The sequence below is a fragment of the Meriones unguiculatus genome, chromosome 17 (assembly GCF_030254825.1).
Source record: "Meriones unguiculatus strain TT.TT164.6M chromosome 17, Bangor_MerUng_6.1, whole genome shotgun sequence".
Lineage (NCBI taxonomy): Eukaryota > Metazoa > Chordata > Mammalia > Rodentia > Muridae > Meriones > Meriones unguiculatus.
In genome coordinates, this window is record NC_083364.1 from 30,687,921 (window position 1) to 30,702,851 (window position 14,931).

The 14,931-nt window shown below is 38.8% G+C and overlaps 1 protein-coding gene and 1 long non-coding RNA gene across 9 annotated transcripts in view; one reads left to right on the forward strand and one right to left on the reverse strand.

The window, feature by feature from the left end:
• Positions 1 to 14,931, forward strand: part of Il1rap (interleukin 1 receptor accessory protein) — a 135,945-nt gene that overhangs the window by 42,763 nt on the left and 78,251 nt on the right. The gene's annotated exons all lie outside the window — the stretch shown is intronic.
• The window catches only part of LOC132648521 (uncharacterized), a 74,127-nt gene that overhangs the window by 2,245 nt on the left and 56,951 nt on the right, over positions 1 to 14,931 (reverse strand). Inside the window, exons 3-4 of one of the 3 annotated variants that reach the window (XR_009586926.1) lie at positions 3,388 to 6,455; positions 546 to 1,418 (exon numbers count right to left, since the gene is read on the reverse strand). The exons of 1 other annotated variant lie outside the window; for it this stretch is intronic. This is a non-coding gene — a long non-coding RNA (uncharacterized LOC132648521). Of the gene's footprint in view, positions 1 to 545; positions 6,456 to 14,931 lie in introns of all 3 variants that reach the window. One more of the 3 variants, XR_009586923.1, reaches the window with a different exon arrangement.

A 14,931-nucleotide genomic window follows, 5' to 3' on the forward strand; every position in this document is an offset into this window, starting at 1 on the left:
TGCCATCCTGATCATCTTTGCTGGGTGCATTTCAGTTTTTCTATGCCACTTAGAGCATTGTATTAGGAACCAAAAATAACTCTAAAGACGGGGTGTAACTAGGACAGAGTACAGCTGAAAGTACAGATAATATCTAAACTTGTTGGCCCTTTGGGACTTCACAGAAGAAAGGCTGTATTTTAACCAGGCCTCGTATTCAACTGGGATGTGCTAGCATACAGCTGGGCCACACTAATATACCAGCCTTTATTGGGCATCTGTCTCCTTTGATTGGAAGGGACTTGATGTACTGATTCTTAAATATGCTGATGATAACCCTGGACTGTAATTTATTTTCACTTGACTTACTTACTGATTGAATGTTATCCTCTCACAGAGACTTCCCACAAACATTTTAATAAAAAATAGCCCACCCAGTCCCTCCCCTTTACCCGCTTAGCATTGCTTTAGCATCTCCCGTCATCTGCTAATATTCCATCAACTCTACATTGTACCTCTTCTCTGTCATTTGCCCTTCAACCCCATCCTTCTTATGCTCTTCTCACCTGTCTTTCTTCCTCCTTCCAACCTTCTTCCTTCTCTTCTTCCTCTTTCCCTTTGTCATCACCCTCTCTCTGCATCTGAGAGCATAGGTTTATTCATTTTTTTGTATTTGTTTTCCCAAACACTCCAAATGATGATTAATACACACACAGTGGGTTCTCAGTGCATGCATGATAAATAGATGGATAAATATCCCTTCAGAAGCACCTTTTCTCAAACTGGACAGTTTCATGTTGGCAGTGCTTACAGCCACACTACGAATTCTCATTAGAGCATAAAGTAGCACACCAGGAAGTTAAAGGGAGAGGTGTCCATGTTATTGCTGTTGAGAGATCAAGGCGTCCCGAAGTCTGTGAGGTCTATTGCCTCCCCAATGGCTTTGCCAGTGCTCCTTTTCTGAATGACCCTCACTGTATTCACCCAAGGATCCCCTTCCCCCAAATGTTGTTGGTAAGTGTACTTTCTTCCCAGGAACTGTGACTCATAATTCTGTCAGGGGAAGCTGCCTTCGTGAATAAGATCAGTTCTCATACCAGCCCCATTGAGTCACCATGGGAGAGGAAACATGTTGTAATCCCCTCTGCCCATCTGGCACACACTCATGCCTTCTTCATGAAGAGGTGTATTGTGTCTGTGTCTGTGCCGCACTTCCTCATTGGAGGGACAGGAACAAAAAGGAAGTGTTGTTGACAAAAAATGAAAGGGGCAACTGGCTCTGTGGATAAAAGGGATCATTGGGATCTTGAGGGATCAGTCAACTTCTCTACATGAAGGTGTCACTTTTGACAGGGATGCAGGGATGGAGACGTAGGCAGACTTGTTGGTCTTCCTGAGGCTCTCTGTGCTTCAGTTTCCCCTCTGGTTGGAAGCACACACTGACATAAGGAATAAAGCAGAAATATCATGAACACCTAGTGTATTCTGTATTCATAGGACACAAGTCAGGGGTTTGGGACCCTGGACTCCAAGTTTACTGTCCTACAATGAGGTTCCTGTGCAGAGAACTGTCTTTCAAGGCACAAAACTCTGACTTCAGAGTGTGGTCTTCTGGTTGAAGAACTTTGCTTTCCTTATACCTTCAAAAACTGGGAAGGACTGCTCCTTCCTTGGGGGGTGGGGAGGTCAAAGAACTTTCGCAGCCAGTCCTGAAGATACCTGATAAAACAGGATCGGATGAATGGGGAGGAGGTCCCCCCCCTATCAGTGGACTTGGAAAGGAGCACGGTAGAGATGAGAGAGGGAGGGTGGGATTGGGAGGGAATGAGGGAGCGGGACACGGCTGGGATACAGAGTTAATAAAATGTAACTGATAAGAAAAAAAATAAAATTTAAAAAAAAAAAACTGGGAAGGAAACATTTTTCATCTCAAATAATAATTAAAACAAATTAGCAAAAGTAATAATAATAATAAAATAATACTATTTACTATTAAGGGATTACAACTTGCATAATTATGTTAGTGGCAGCATAATTAAATGTGGTTATTTTAGAAGTCATGTAACTCATATGCCTTAAAATCAATTTGCACTTTGCACACTCTGTTACTTTGTTCTCATACCCAATTCATGACTGTTGTTGCTCCCTCTTTTTCATTAGACACATTAAGTCCTATGTGGTTAAATGAATTAAATCCACACAGCCAGTGTTCAGCATAACTGAATTCTCCACTCGTTCTTCAGTTCCTAAGACTCCTGTTATTTTTATTAAATATGCTTCCCCTGGGCTCTACCAGAATGTAAATGATTTAGAGAGAAGGTTGTGATGAGCAAAGAGCAATGGGACACCAGTGTGAGGGAGTCACTCACACACTCTGAAGAACTGCCCCGTCAGGTTTCTGTGCTGTCTGCTTAAGCAGTTACATCTTTACCATTCCCTCAAGACCATTTTCTTCAGATGGAACATCACTGCGATTCTCATTTCAAGCCTCAGCATTTCCCTTTTTGCTTGTTACACTTTTCAGCATTTCCACTTAACCTAGAAGGAGTTCCTGCTAGCTAAAAGGGAAAGTGCCAGTTCATCCTCCACTCCCCTTTGGTTTGTTTCCCACTGGCTACATGTTAGAAAGCTGAACTGCCAGAGCTAACTTGGAGAAGTTACTTGCTTGGCCCCTTTGACTCCAATTAGAGAGATAGTGAAAGTAGTATACGGGATGGTAAATTTGAAAATTTGCCACATTAATTTTTTTTTCCTCTGTAGATCCTCTTAAAAAATAGAAAGTGCCTTTTCTTCCCCCAAAATGTGTGGGCACACAGAAGATGTATGGATGTCTTTTTTGTTTCAAAGTCCACATAGGGAAGGATGGGCCACACACAGGGCTAGATTTCACACCCATGTCCTAGGAGGAGGGACTACAGCCTTGCAGTTTAGGAAACAAAGAACCTTGAAGTTGGCCCAGCTACAGCATGTAGGAGGTGATAATGCGCCCGGGGGTTTGCCCGACTCCATCTTCAAACACCAGGTCTACAGGGGGCATGGTCATGCCTGGCTTTTCAGTTGGGGCTAGAGACTGGAACTCATTTTCTAGCGGGTGCCCTGAACCCTCCCCCACCCATGTCTCAAGCCATCTCCCTGGCCCCTGCAGTTTTCTTTATACTGCATTACCATCCCAGGACATTATTCTGCTAATGGAAGTCACATTCCATTTATTAAGCTATATTGAACTTTATGGAGGGTATATGTAGTCTTTTGATTTACAGGGTATGAATTATTCAAGATGAAATAAGTACGTGAAAACCTTGAGGTTTACTAACAATTGAGATATTGGTTCAAGTTCTGAGGGTTTCATTCTTTGAGCTGTTTGACACTTGCTAACTCATCGCTTCTTGTCGCTGTGTTCTTTCTTACCTTTAAAACTAAGAAATCAGGGCTGCAGAAATGGCTCAGTGATTGAGATCACTGACTTCTCTTCCAGAGGACCTGGTTCCCAGCACCCACATGGCAGCTCACAACAATCTGTAACTTCAGTTCTAGGGACTCTGACCTCCTCTTCTGGTCTGTACAGACACTGTGCATACATACGATTCACAGGCATACATGTAGGCAAAATACCCCTATGTACCAATAAAATAGGTAGATACAATTTGAAACAAACAAATGAACAAACAACAAAAACCCATACCAACTAAAGCAGTAGTAGAACCCAACTAACTTAGCCTTCTGGTTTATCATTTGTTGTTGTTGTGATGGTGGTGGGGATGATGATGATGATTCCCTATTCCCTATCTGTCTCTGTCTCTCTCTCTTTTTCTGTGTGCATTTGTAGGCACACATGTGTCACAGGACAGGTATATGAAGGACAAAAGACAACTCTATGAGTCAGTTCTCTCCTAGGATCTCAGGATCAAACTCATGCTGACAGGTCCACATGCCACTCCCTCTGACTATTGCGCCAACTCTTCAACAACCTTTCTTGTTTTAAATAAAGAGCACTACATATCATCTGCATACACACGACATATAGTTCTTAATTAATTATCCTTCAATAGCAATGGTAACCATTACTTTATCTGTGAACATCATGAGTTTGACCATTTTTATATGTTTAATCCAGTGTGAGAAGGAGGTGATTCTTATTTTAGGGAGCTTACAGTATATTTTCTAAGATTAAAAAAAAAAAGAGCAGGATGCCTGAATTTGATAACTTGTGCCACATAAACTAATCATAGTAGATCACACCTGTAATCCTAATGCTTGGAGGTAGAGGCAAAAAAATCTGAAATTCTGCTCCTTCTAGGCTACATAGCAGATTTGAGATTTGAGGCTAGCCTTTGGTACCTGAGACTGTCTCAAATCAAAACCAAGAGCATGAACTGAAAAGATGTATTGGGAACTGGATAGTGTGCTTTTTTAAAAGTCCTATTTGTTTGTTTGTTTGTTTATTGGTGTCTTTGGGGCATGATGGGACCACTGTACTCATGAACTCATAGTAGCTGTGGCTGCCTCCGCAAAATCAAGCCACTCAGCCTTCTAATATGTAGAGCTCAGGGCTTCAGGAGACCCTGAACTCCAAGTGAAGGACCAGTACAGTTGATGCCTCTGGGTGAGTCAGAGCCTTAAGGTTCCTGATATGTTAACCATGAGACAGCAATGGCTCTTTCACACCCAAAAATATATGGGCAGAACAAATTTGAGCCAGTGAGTTACTGAAAAACAATAAAAACAAAGAGAATATGAAGTTGTAGTTTGGTAGGGAGATAGGGTAAATCTTAGAGAAGTCAGGGAGAGGTGTTGGAGGTAAAAAAATAATATTGTCTGAAAGTGTCAGAGGATTAATTAAAGTATTTTTTAAAAATTCTGTTCTCTTTCTGGAAGGACATGTATCTTTTCTTTGTAAAATTATTATTTTAATAAAATTATTATTTAAAAGTTGAAATAAATAAAAAATTAGATACCAAATTAATTAGACATATAATATTCTTAATGCTATGTAATGATTCCTTCATCTTTTTATAAGAATTCGATTTGTTGCCAGCATCAATGATTTCATTTTATTTTAATGTGCATATTGAAACCCTCTATGCTGAGATGTACTTGTGGCATTCAGTCCTCTCTCTGCTGTCCATGGCTGCTCATACTGTACACTTGTTTCTATGCAATTTTGTGCAAACATTTGGAGAATGTATGAAAAATACCATTTCATTTTGTTCTTAGTCCTAAAGGTCATTGGCATTACAGAATTTCACCCCATTCTTCAAATTCTGCTGCTGAGAGCAGATCTCATCACTCCTTTTTATCCAGGCTGCATTTGTATTCCAAAACACTCGGCTACTTATTTCTGAGTTACTTTTTTTTTCTCCCTATGGGTGAGCATTATGTAGAGACTCAGAAGAGAACTGAGCACCATTTACTGGTTTGATGCTGAGTTTGCAAATAAGGAGTGCCTCTGTCACAGTGATAATTTTATGTTTGGAAAAATGACCTGATTCCTCCCTGTATGGTCATATTTGTAAAGGAAGCTTGACTTTTTAGAGAGTTCACAAGTGCCTGTTGTTGTAGATGTGAATCCTGGGTTCATAAGAGTGATTGTGCCCTTTGAATGGTCATGGCATCCATCTCCTCTCCCCTTCCTGCAGTCTATCTTTCTGATCCATTGCAATCCACTTGGAAGCTTCCAGGCTTCACTTTAGTGGTAACTCACTGCCATTCCTGTTTCTGCCTGTTCTTGTTCTACAGTTTCGAATCTTTCTTTTCAGTTTAGCTGACTCAGTTCTTTGGGGAATGGGATATAGTTACACCCAAAGTAACAACAGGACTCTTGCACTTTAAAATCTACAAGGTATTTCCAGCTTTCCTTTGTTTTTGAGAGACATAAAGTTAGTTGCATTCTTTTTAAATGAAGGAACTATAACCAATACCTCAAATACCTGCCGTACAAACCCTTAAAATCTCACATCCAGAACTGCCATGCTTTGGCTTTTCCTGCTTGGGAGGCGGTAGGAAGATTGCAGAGACAAGATGGCTGACACAACTGTGTTGTTTCCCGGGACTTCATTTTCTCTTTCTCCTTTGGGAAGGGGTGTGTTGTGGGAGGACATTCTGGAAAGTGGTTTTCACTTTTTCATACTCTACATGGAGATTGGAGTTCAAGATTCTTATTAGGGAACCTTTTCTTCTTCTTCTTCTTCTTCTTCTTCTTCTTCTTCTTCTTCTTCTTCTTCTTCTTCTTCTTCTTCTTCTTCTTCTTCTTCTAAGACGTTTTTATAGTCCTTGAAATGCCCTCCGAAGGAGATAGGAGGTGTTTTGGCATGTACAGGAGGGTACCGCCGTTGGTGCTTTTCATGTAGCTTAATGAGGAGATGTCACGTGGCCCTTCAGAGGCTTGGGTTTGCCATGGCGACAGGGTGCAGGAGGTGAGAGTATCCACCAATTGCTTCCTCAGTAGTACTTCCAGTATCTGCTCCTTCTTGTAGACACTTCAGAGGACACAGAAAACATTATTCAATTATAACTTTTGTATAGTGCTATGTCCATTAGTTAATTTGTTACAGTGATGTTTTGACTCCAAGTTGCATACACCTTAACTTTTAGCCAACAAAACTTTACTGTGTTCTAAAGAAATATAGATATACAAATTACTATTCCCAAATAGATCCCATTTGTTATTGGCTATTGCTATTGGTAGTTTTGTTTGTCCTTTCTTCTTTGGAGAGGCAGTCTTTAATGTTAACAGATTTGCCCATGGCTCAGACACATCAACAGATTAGTTTTAAATTCGTCAATGTCTTTTTCTGGATTCTCTGGAACTTCAGACTGTTCAAATGCTGATTAGTGAACTGAGTTTTGCTTTTTTGGAGAGAAAATATTAATTTTACCCTTATAATTTCTGATTTTCTTTGGACTCTTGATTTACTTGGTCTGCCAGAAAAAAAAAATGAATTTTTCTTACACAGGATATTTTGACATCCATGGTTTGATTTTAAGTGCCTCTTCAGAATTTCTCACTGTTCCTCAAAATAAAGGAAGATGAAAGAGGAGAGAGGGAGGAGAATAAAGAAGAAAGAGAAACAAAGGAGTGAGGAGAAAAAGGGAGAGAGAGAAATAATAGAGGTACAATGATAGTCTTCCACTAAGGTATTTGCAGATTTTATACAAATCTACCTTCATGCTTTTTCAGATTATGGAAATCATTTTAACTAAAGTCAAATATACAGAGTTATCCTAAGCTTTACCCTGCATGATTCAGATAGAACAGTTAAGTTTTTCTAGCTTTTTCTCTCGTCAAACATTCTTATTTCCTCTTGTGTTAAAAGGGTGGGAAGATATTTACTTCAGAGATGTTACCAAAGTTTCCTGACACTGGGTGCCCCTCCAGTTGTAAGACCTGTCCTCATCTCCACTGAAAAGACTTTGTCAGTCAGACACACGGTCCTTCTGCAGGAAATGGAGGGTAGAGATTGACAGTCCCTAGAGCTTTGAGTGGCCTTGGCAGTCATGACAGAAGAGGTGACAGCAGGAGACGGCGTAGGGCCCTGGATCATCTTTTCCATGTCTGCGTTTTAGAAGCAAATGTAAGCTGCTACCGCTTGTAGTTGACACTGGGCAGTCTTTGCTGTTGGTGATGTATTAATAAAGGTTCAGTAAGAACTCAGTTTCTACTGAGGTCTAGACAGAGAATATAGCTTTGGAGAATAGTCGAAATCCTGGAAATGGCAATGGAATAATTAGTAAATGAAAGCATTGGAGAAATCCCTCCCTCTCATTATGTATAATGTTAGAGAGATGCTAAGGGGGCTTTCTGGGGAAAAGGGAAGACAATGCTATTTTTGCTTAGCTGCTTCATTAAAGCAAAAGCTTTGTTATTGTACCTTTTTAGCTTCAAATATCATGTTATTAAAAAGGTTCTTCCTCTTTTCCAGAACAAAGTGATAACTTATGATGGCAGCAAGAGCCACAAAACATTATATGATATTGAAAATGGGTATCAGCTTGCATGAATGTGTGTATGATTCAAAGAAAGGAAGATAAAAGAAATAACATTAATTGAACTATGGTGTATATGTTACTCAAATCAGTACTGTTGGGATAGAGGGATGTTTTCTTCTGTCTTTACCCACGAGGGACTTCAGGTTCAGAAAAGTGAATTAATTGTTCTAAGTTCACAGCGAAAGAGTAACAGTATTTCTGTTTAAAATGTATAGCATTTAAAGATACCGTGCTGGCAGTGAATTCTTTGAATGAAGATGTTTTATTTTCAAAATATGCCAACCAAAGTTACCTTTCAATAATTGAAGACATTGAAAACACATTTGAAAAGAACATCCCCCAGTGGGAAAAAAAGCAGAGAACATAGATGTGATTTAGTAAAGCAAATTCTCTTTCAAATTGGTTTGCCTAGCACTTCTTAAGACATCCACAGCTGTATTTACTCAGACTGGAATTAATGGTTTCAAGTCCATGAACATTTCCTAAAGGACAGACTTTCTCCATGCGAACACATTTGCAGTTGAATACAGGAATGGTGTGGGTTTATGTGAAGGTGGGGCTGTTAGCCTCTGGATGTGTGTTTTGGACCTAGCCATTTGATGTCCTTCAGGGCCAACTCACAGATGCTAACTACAGTGTATGCCTTTCCCTGCTAACCCAACTACTATAGGCTTTGTCCCTCCTCTAAGATGTTAAAGGATTTAATAAATGGCATTTAATGTGCTGCTCTGAAACTTTTTGTTGTTGTTGTTCCCAGTAAGTTCTAGAGAATTCTTTCCATTCTAAAAATGACAGTTTCTTTCTGCAGACTTTGGCAGTGATCGGGTGTGAATTTTGAAATTTGATTGTGGTTTCACTCCAAGTTCTAGGTTATTTCTGATGAAATTGGAATAGCTTATGCTTCTCAGAAACTGTCAATTTTTTTATGTGGCAACAAAACAGCTAGAATAATTGTCACCTGGACTTGGCAACTACACAAAAAAAATGGGCTGGAGAGATTATTATCTATCCATAGACAGGTAGGCTTCTTCACTTACTGTAAAGCTTTCCAAATTGAAGTCCCAATATGTTAATGCACAACCCCTCTTGAGTCACAAAGAATTCAGTTTCTGAGTAGATCATCTCATCTATTCATTCCAAAGCATGTAATAGTTTTTTTTTCACAACGTAAGTATTTCCTCTGTTTTGAGACTGTCTTATTATTGATAGAAATAGAACAAATATATATGCACCCCAATCTGTGCAACCCCCCTCTGTACTCCTTACTCCCCACATTTGAGGAGGCTGGAACTTTATGGTGAAACATGAAACCCTCCTGCTCAGTGGCTGTTTTCAAAGTACCCCTTCATCCAAAGCTTTGCATAATGGAAGTGGGAAAGCAAATAAGACATTTTGCATTAATTTATTCATCCATCCATCCATCTATCCACCCATCGATCCATACTATGTGATCGTATGATAAAAATGCTGCTTATTCGTAGTGGTTAGTAGGACAGGAATTTTTCTCTGGTCTGATTGTGCTTACAGTCTTGGGGATAGATAGGTTGAGGCTGAAAGGAAGGAAGTAAATCAAGAGTTTGTAAAAGTCTCACAGTAATCATCCATAGAGCATCGTCTTGATGGAAAGTCGACCGTAATCACACTTTACGTGTCTGCTCACAGGAAAGGAGGATTTATTTAAGAAGATACAATTCTATTAAGAGGTGAAGGATGACAAAGATCTGCTGTGCACAATACACAAGGGACAGAGGGGGACCAGCAAGTGTGAAGGGATCGGTACCCTGAGGCAGAGGCTTCCTCCGCCAACGTTTTGGAGCTTGGAGAATTAGGGAGTAAAGCGTGTGGGTTGAAAAGGGAGTATCAAGGGCTCAGGGAATATTGTGGATGTTCTGACAATTTCTCTCAGTAAATTGAGAATATACTTAAGGATTTGAGCAGGTGCCTGACAGCACCCACCTGAGTCAATAAATATTTGTGCTAATATTATATAAAAAAATGGATTGGAGAACATTCCGAGTTTTCTTCAACATGGTGGACAAGATCATTTAAATAATCCTTTCGGTGTAAATTGCATAGAAATGCTGCATTTGAAAATAAACATGCTTCACAATGAATTTCTTTTTTATGTTATTATTATTAATATTTACAATTTACTCACTCTGTGTCCTGGTTGTAGCCCCCTCTCTCATCTCCTCCCGATCCCACTCTCCCGTTTTCCTCCTCATCCCTCTCCTTTAGTGCACTTATAGGGGAAGGCCTCCTCCCCTACTCTCTGACCCTAGCCTATGAATTTCTGAACAGGTAAGAACACCTCAGAAGTCTAAACTGAAGACAAAACAGGAATCCTGAAAGATTCTTAACTCTGTGGTTGGTAGATGCCCTGGTTAACATTCAGTCAGTGGCAAAAGATCTATTTGGACAGTTAGATAATTCTTTTCAAAATAGAATTCGGCCTTAAAGTTTATACCAAAACTAAAACTCAGTTGTACTAAAAATTCAAATGTGAAAATGTAATTTCCTAAGTGTGCTAGAATCAAGCATTTTATGAAGTTGGGGTTCAGGAAAAAAAAGCTTTCCTAAGTATATAGTCAAAGTTAAATAACAGTTCGATATATTTAACAATGTAAGGATTTGGAAATCATCAATGAGGCATCCAAATATTATGAACCAGGGACAGATAGATGGCTCAGCAGGTAAGAACGCTGGATGCTCTTTGAGAGGAACTTTCTTCAATTCTGAGCACCCACACATGGCAGCTCAAACTAATGTGTAATCTAGTCCTAGGGAATCCATTGTTCTCTTCTGGCCCCTGTGTGCACTAGACATGTATGGAGGGCACACATACATGCAGGCAAAACATCCATACACATAAAAACATGAGAAAAATTACAAATAATTGTCTGTATGACCAGTTGAAGTTAAGATAATTTAGATACGTGGCACACATTGATAGAATCACAACACAGGAAGTTTTTGCACTGAAAACATTTTCTTAAATATAAAGTACACTCTGGATTAAAAAAAAAAAAGAATTGAATGGAAGTTTGGGTATTGAAGAAAGAACATAGCAAATTGACCACCTAGGATAATTTTCATTTTGATTTAAAATTAAAGTGAAAGCAATAATAAGACGACTTTCTTTTTTTCAACTCCTCAGGTTGTCAGATGCTTACAAGTACAGTCGTAGCTATGCCTTCAGGTCGTGATCAGCCATACATAGACAATGAAGTGACTGATGACTGTGATGGCCGTGCGGAGGGCACCTTGTCTTTGTTTCAAAGACGTCACCAGAATGCCTCCCTTTAACCTTGAAATGAATCTTTCACTAAGAAAAGGACAAAAAAACCCAAACAAACAAACAAACAAAAAAAGATGTTTCACACCTAGATTTTTTTCTAAGATGTTTAAAACCTCTAACATGGAAAGAATGCAAAGGTTCGTTAATAAAGGACAATACTATAGAGCCATTCAGGAAATAGTCTCCATTTATATTTGCTTTTGTGGTAGTCAGTTTTTGTTGTTGTTCGCTTTTTTTTTCCCTTTTGAACAATTTTGCTTTAAAACAGCTACTGTAAAACAGAAGACCTTAAAATCTTTATCAGCTGTTTTGTGGAGTTGGAAAATACTGATTTGTTCCAATTCCTAATTTTTCAGATTTTTTTTATTAAGTTATCAAGTTGTCAGCATTTTGAAATTGCATTCCTTGAAAGTATTAATCCTATGGAAATGGGCAAATCCATGATACAAATTACGCCTTTCTCTCTTCCCAGCTTGCTACAAGCCCACCACAGAGGCATGCATGTCTTAAGTATGAAATTACAGAAGACCTTTGGCAGGATTCTTCCCTGACACCTATTTTTTTTCTATTTTATTTTAATTTTTAAATGTATTGTTTGAGAATTTCATACATGCATATAATGTGTTTTGATCAAATTCAATCCCTACTTCTTTCCCTCAGTACCTCCATATTCATACTTTTTCTCCCAGTTTTAAAGTTTCTTTTGTTTAATATTCTAATTAATTCTTTGAGAATTTTATGCAATGTATTTTATTTTATGCAATCTTAACCCCTCTCTACTCTTTCTACTCTCGCATTCCTTCCCACACAACTGTGAGACCACTTTTTTTTTTTTTTAATTCTTTGCCCTTGGAAGTGTTCTTTTTAAAACCCTTTGAGCCCACTTAGCCCTGTAATATGTATATGGGTATAGAGCCCAACGGTGCTCCATTTAGGAGAAAAAAATTACATCGGTTTTGAGTTTTCTTCACTTAAATGACTTTTATTGTCTTAATAAAATAATACTTCTATTTAACCTATAATTAAAAAAATAAAGACTAACTTAATTTTCAGATCTGAATGGTTGAATAAGGATGGCTTAAGTCCAGCCTTCATCTTGGTAGACTACTAAGTTAGATGCTCTGTGAGGAATAAGAGCTGTTTCTTTTGATTTTTCTGCGAATAAATATGATTATCCGTGCATCCGTGAAGCATGTAGGGTCATGAAATTGACTATTAACGGCACAAACACTTAGAAGTTACAATCAGGGAGCCCTCACTTTTGTTCATCAACATTTGCTAATTTGGGGTGCTTCGTCTCTAAACTACTTAGATTCTTCCCTAATTTATTTAAACTCGTAAACATTTCTTTTGATTACAGGCAGTTTTCTGTTTTGTTTGTTTCTGTGGTTGGTTGGTTGTTCTTGTACTGTGTAGACAAAAATCAGACTGCAGAGTGTGTTTAACCAACTGTCAACACTTCCATTTCTGTAGGCAGTGATTATGGATGAGTTAAACAAATGACTACTTTTTCTTCATCTGCTGGCCTTCCTGTATTTCTTTCTCCATTGCAAATATATATTTCTATCTGTCTGTCTATCTATCTATCTATCTATCTATCTATCTACATATATATTGGTTTTTACCATATGCCATAAATATTCACATACTTTTACATCCACCAATTATGAAAGTGGTACATAACATAGTGTTTTTCAGTTCACAAAGCGCTTGACCCTTGGAAGAATGTTGTGAAATAAGGCATCACCCTGATGAGGCAGTACAAGCTTGTAGATTCTCAGTGCTTCAGCCATGGGCACACAGATTGTCATTACAAGAGTAGTACCATGCTCTTGCCAGGCCTCTGCTTTTTCTCCTGACAGGCCTTTGGGATTTTATACCATCTGCCTACTATGGACATCATCTATTTTTTTTCCTCCAAAGATGCCATGTGTTACAACATCAGACATGTTGATCATACGGTTTCCAACACAATCTAATTTTAGAACATCCAGTTACTGTAAGAAACCTTCCCTTTATAAACCACAAGTCCTTCTTTAATCGTGTTCCCCCCAACCCTTATCAATAATCTAATTTAAACTAACCTAATTTAATCCAATTCCTAGCTGTATAGATTGGTCTGTTCTTGATCCTGTTATAAATGGAATCATACTTTGTGTGGCTTTTTTGATAGGTTCATGTAGTATGTTTTCACTTAATGAAAAGTCTCTGAGGTAAATCAATGCTTCACAACTTTTCACTTATTAACAGATACTATTGTACTGTTTATCTATTTGTCATTGATATGCCAGAAGGTCATCTATGCTTTGTGGCTATGAACAATGCTGACATGAGCATTTGTATAAAGTTCTATGGAGATGTGCACTCTTATTTCCCTTGGTTCCTCACCCAGAGACAGAAAGAGAGAGAGAGAGAGAGAGAGAGAGAGAGAGAGAGAGAGAGAGAGAGAGAGAGTTGCTGGGCCATGACAACTTTATCTTTAACATTTGGGTAACTGTCAAACTTTTCACCAAGGTGACTGTCCTATTTTGTGTGCAAGTTATTTTTTTTCCTCTTTAGATACAATCTCTCTCAGTATCACACGATGGTTTGGAACTTACTCTACAGCCCAGACCAGCCTGATCCTCCTGTCTTAGCTTCCCAAGTGCCAGGATTATAAACACGAGCCACCACAACTAGCTTTTTTTTCTTTCTGTTGTTATTGCTGTACGTATTACTTTTAAAATACTGAGATAGTTAATATCAGGCCACAGAATGCGATTCTTAATGCAAAGTATATTTCATCAAAAATGTGTAGCTTCCTTTTGTGTTTGGCTGTTGTGATCAGTGTTGCCATGTGCATGATCCTGATTTCATTTCTCCTGGACGTGAACCCAGATGGGGATATATACTTATCAGAAAAATGAAGAAGACACTGGTCATGCCTTTCTGACAGACTTGTTATAAAGATCTCAAGAAATGCTATGTTTGAAAGTGTTTTGGTACCAACCAGCAGCAGCAGGTGCTTTGTCGAATGACTGAGGAATTAGACATCATACATTCAGTAGATGGTAGCTAAGTACCAACCGCTGCTTGTGTGGAGATTCTGATTGAGACTTGTGCACTGGAAGGTGGTTATTTGATGACAGTCACCCACATTTCCAAGTGTGACAAAATCTTGGGCCAGAAGGGAGCTGTGTGTTCTTTCTAAGTATTTCTTTAGTTATTCAAGTTCTAAGAGTTTAAGGGTAAGTAGTAGCACAGCCCCACTCAATTGCCAGATGCAGCCCAGGACCCTTTGTTCTCTGCAACCCCTTCTGCTCTGGAGGACTCTAAATCAGCTCTGATTTATTTTTCAGTTGTGACTTCAGTATAATTTCAAAAGACCCCGGCATTTAATGACGCAGGAAACAAAATAAGCAAAGTGGATGGAGCTCCCATATTCTACACTATCAGGAGTTTGCTGTGCTTTTTCTGTATCTGAATGTCTTTTGTTATTCACCCTGACTCTTGGATAACACCAGTACTGTTACTCCATTCACTTTAAAAATGGAGAGTAAAAATGTTACCGTGCATCACCACAAGGAACATAACATACCTGATGCAGAAGTTCAAGCCTGTCAATGGTTTGCTAGGCATCCTTAGGTAAGCTTCTTAACCTCTCAGCAGCTGGGTGTCTTTGTCTATAT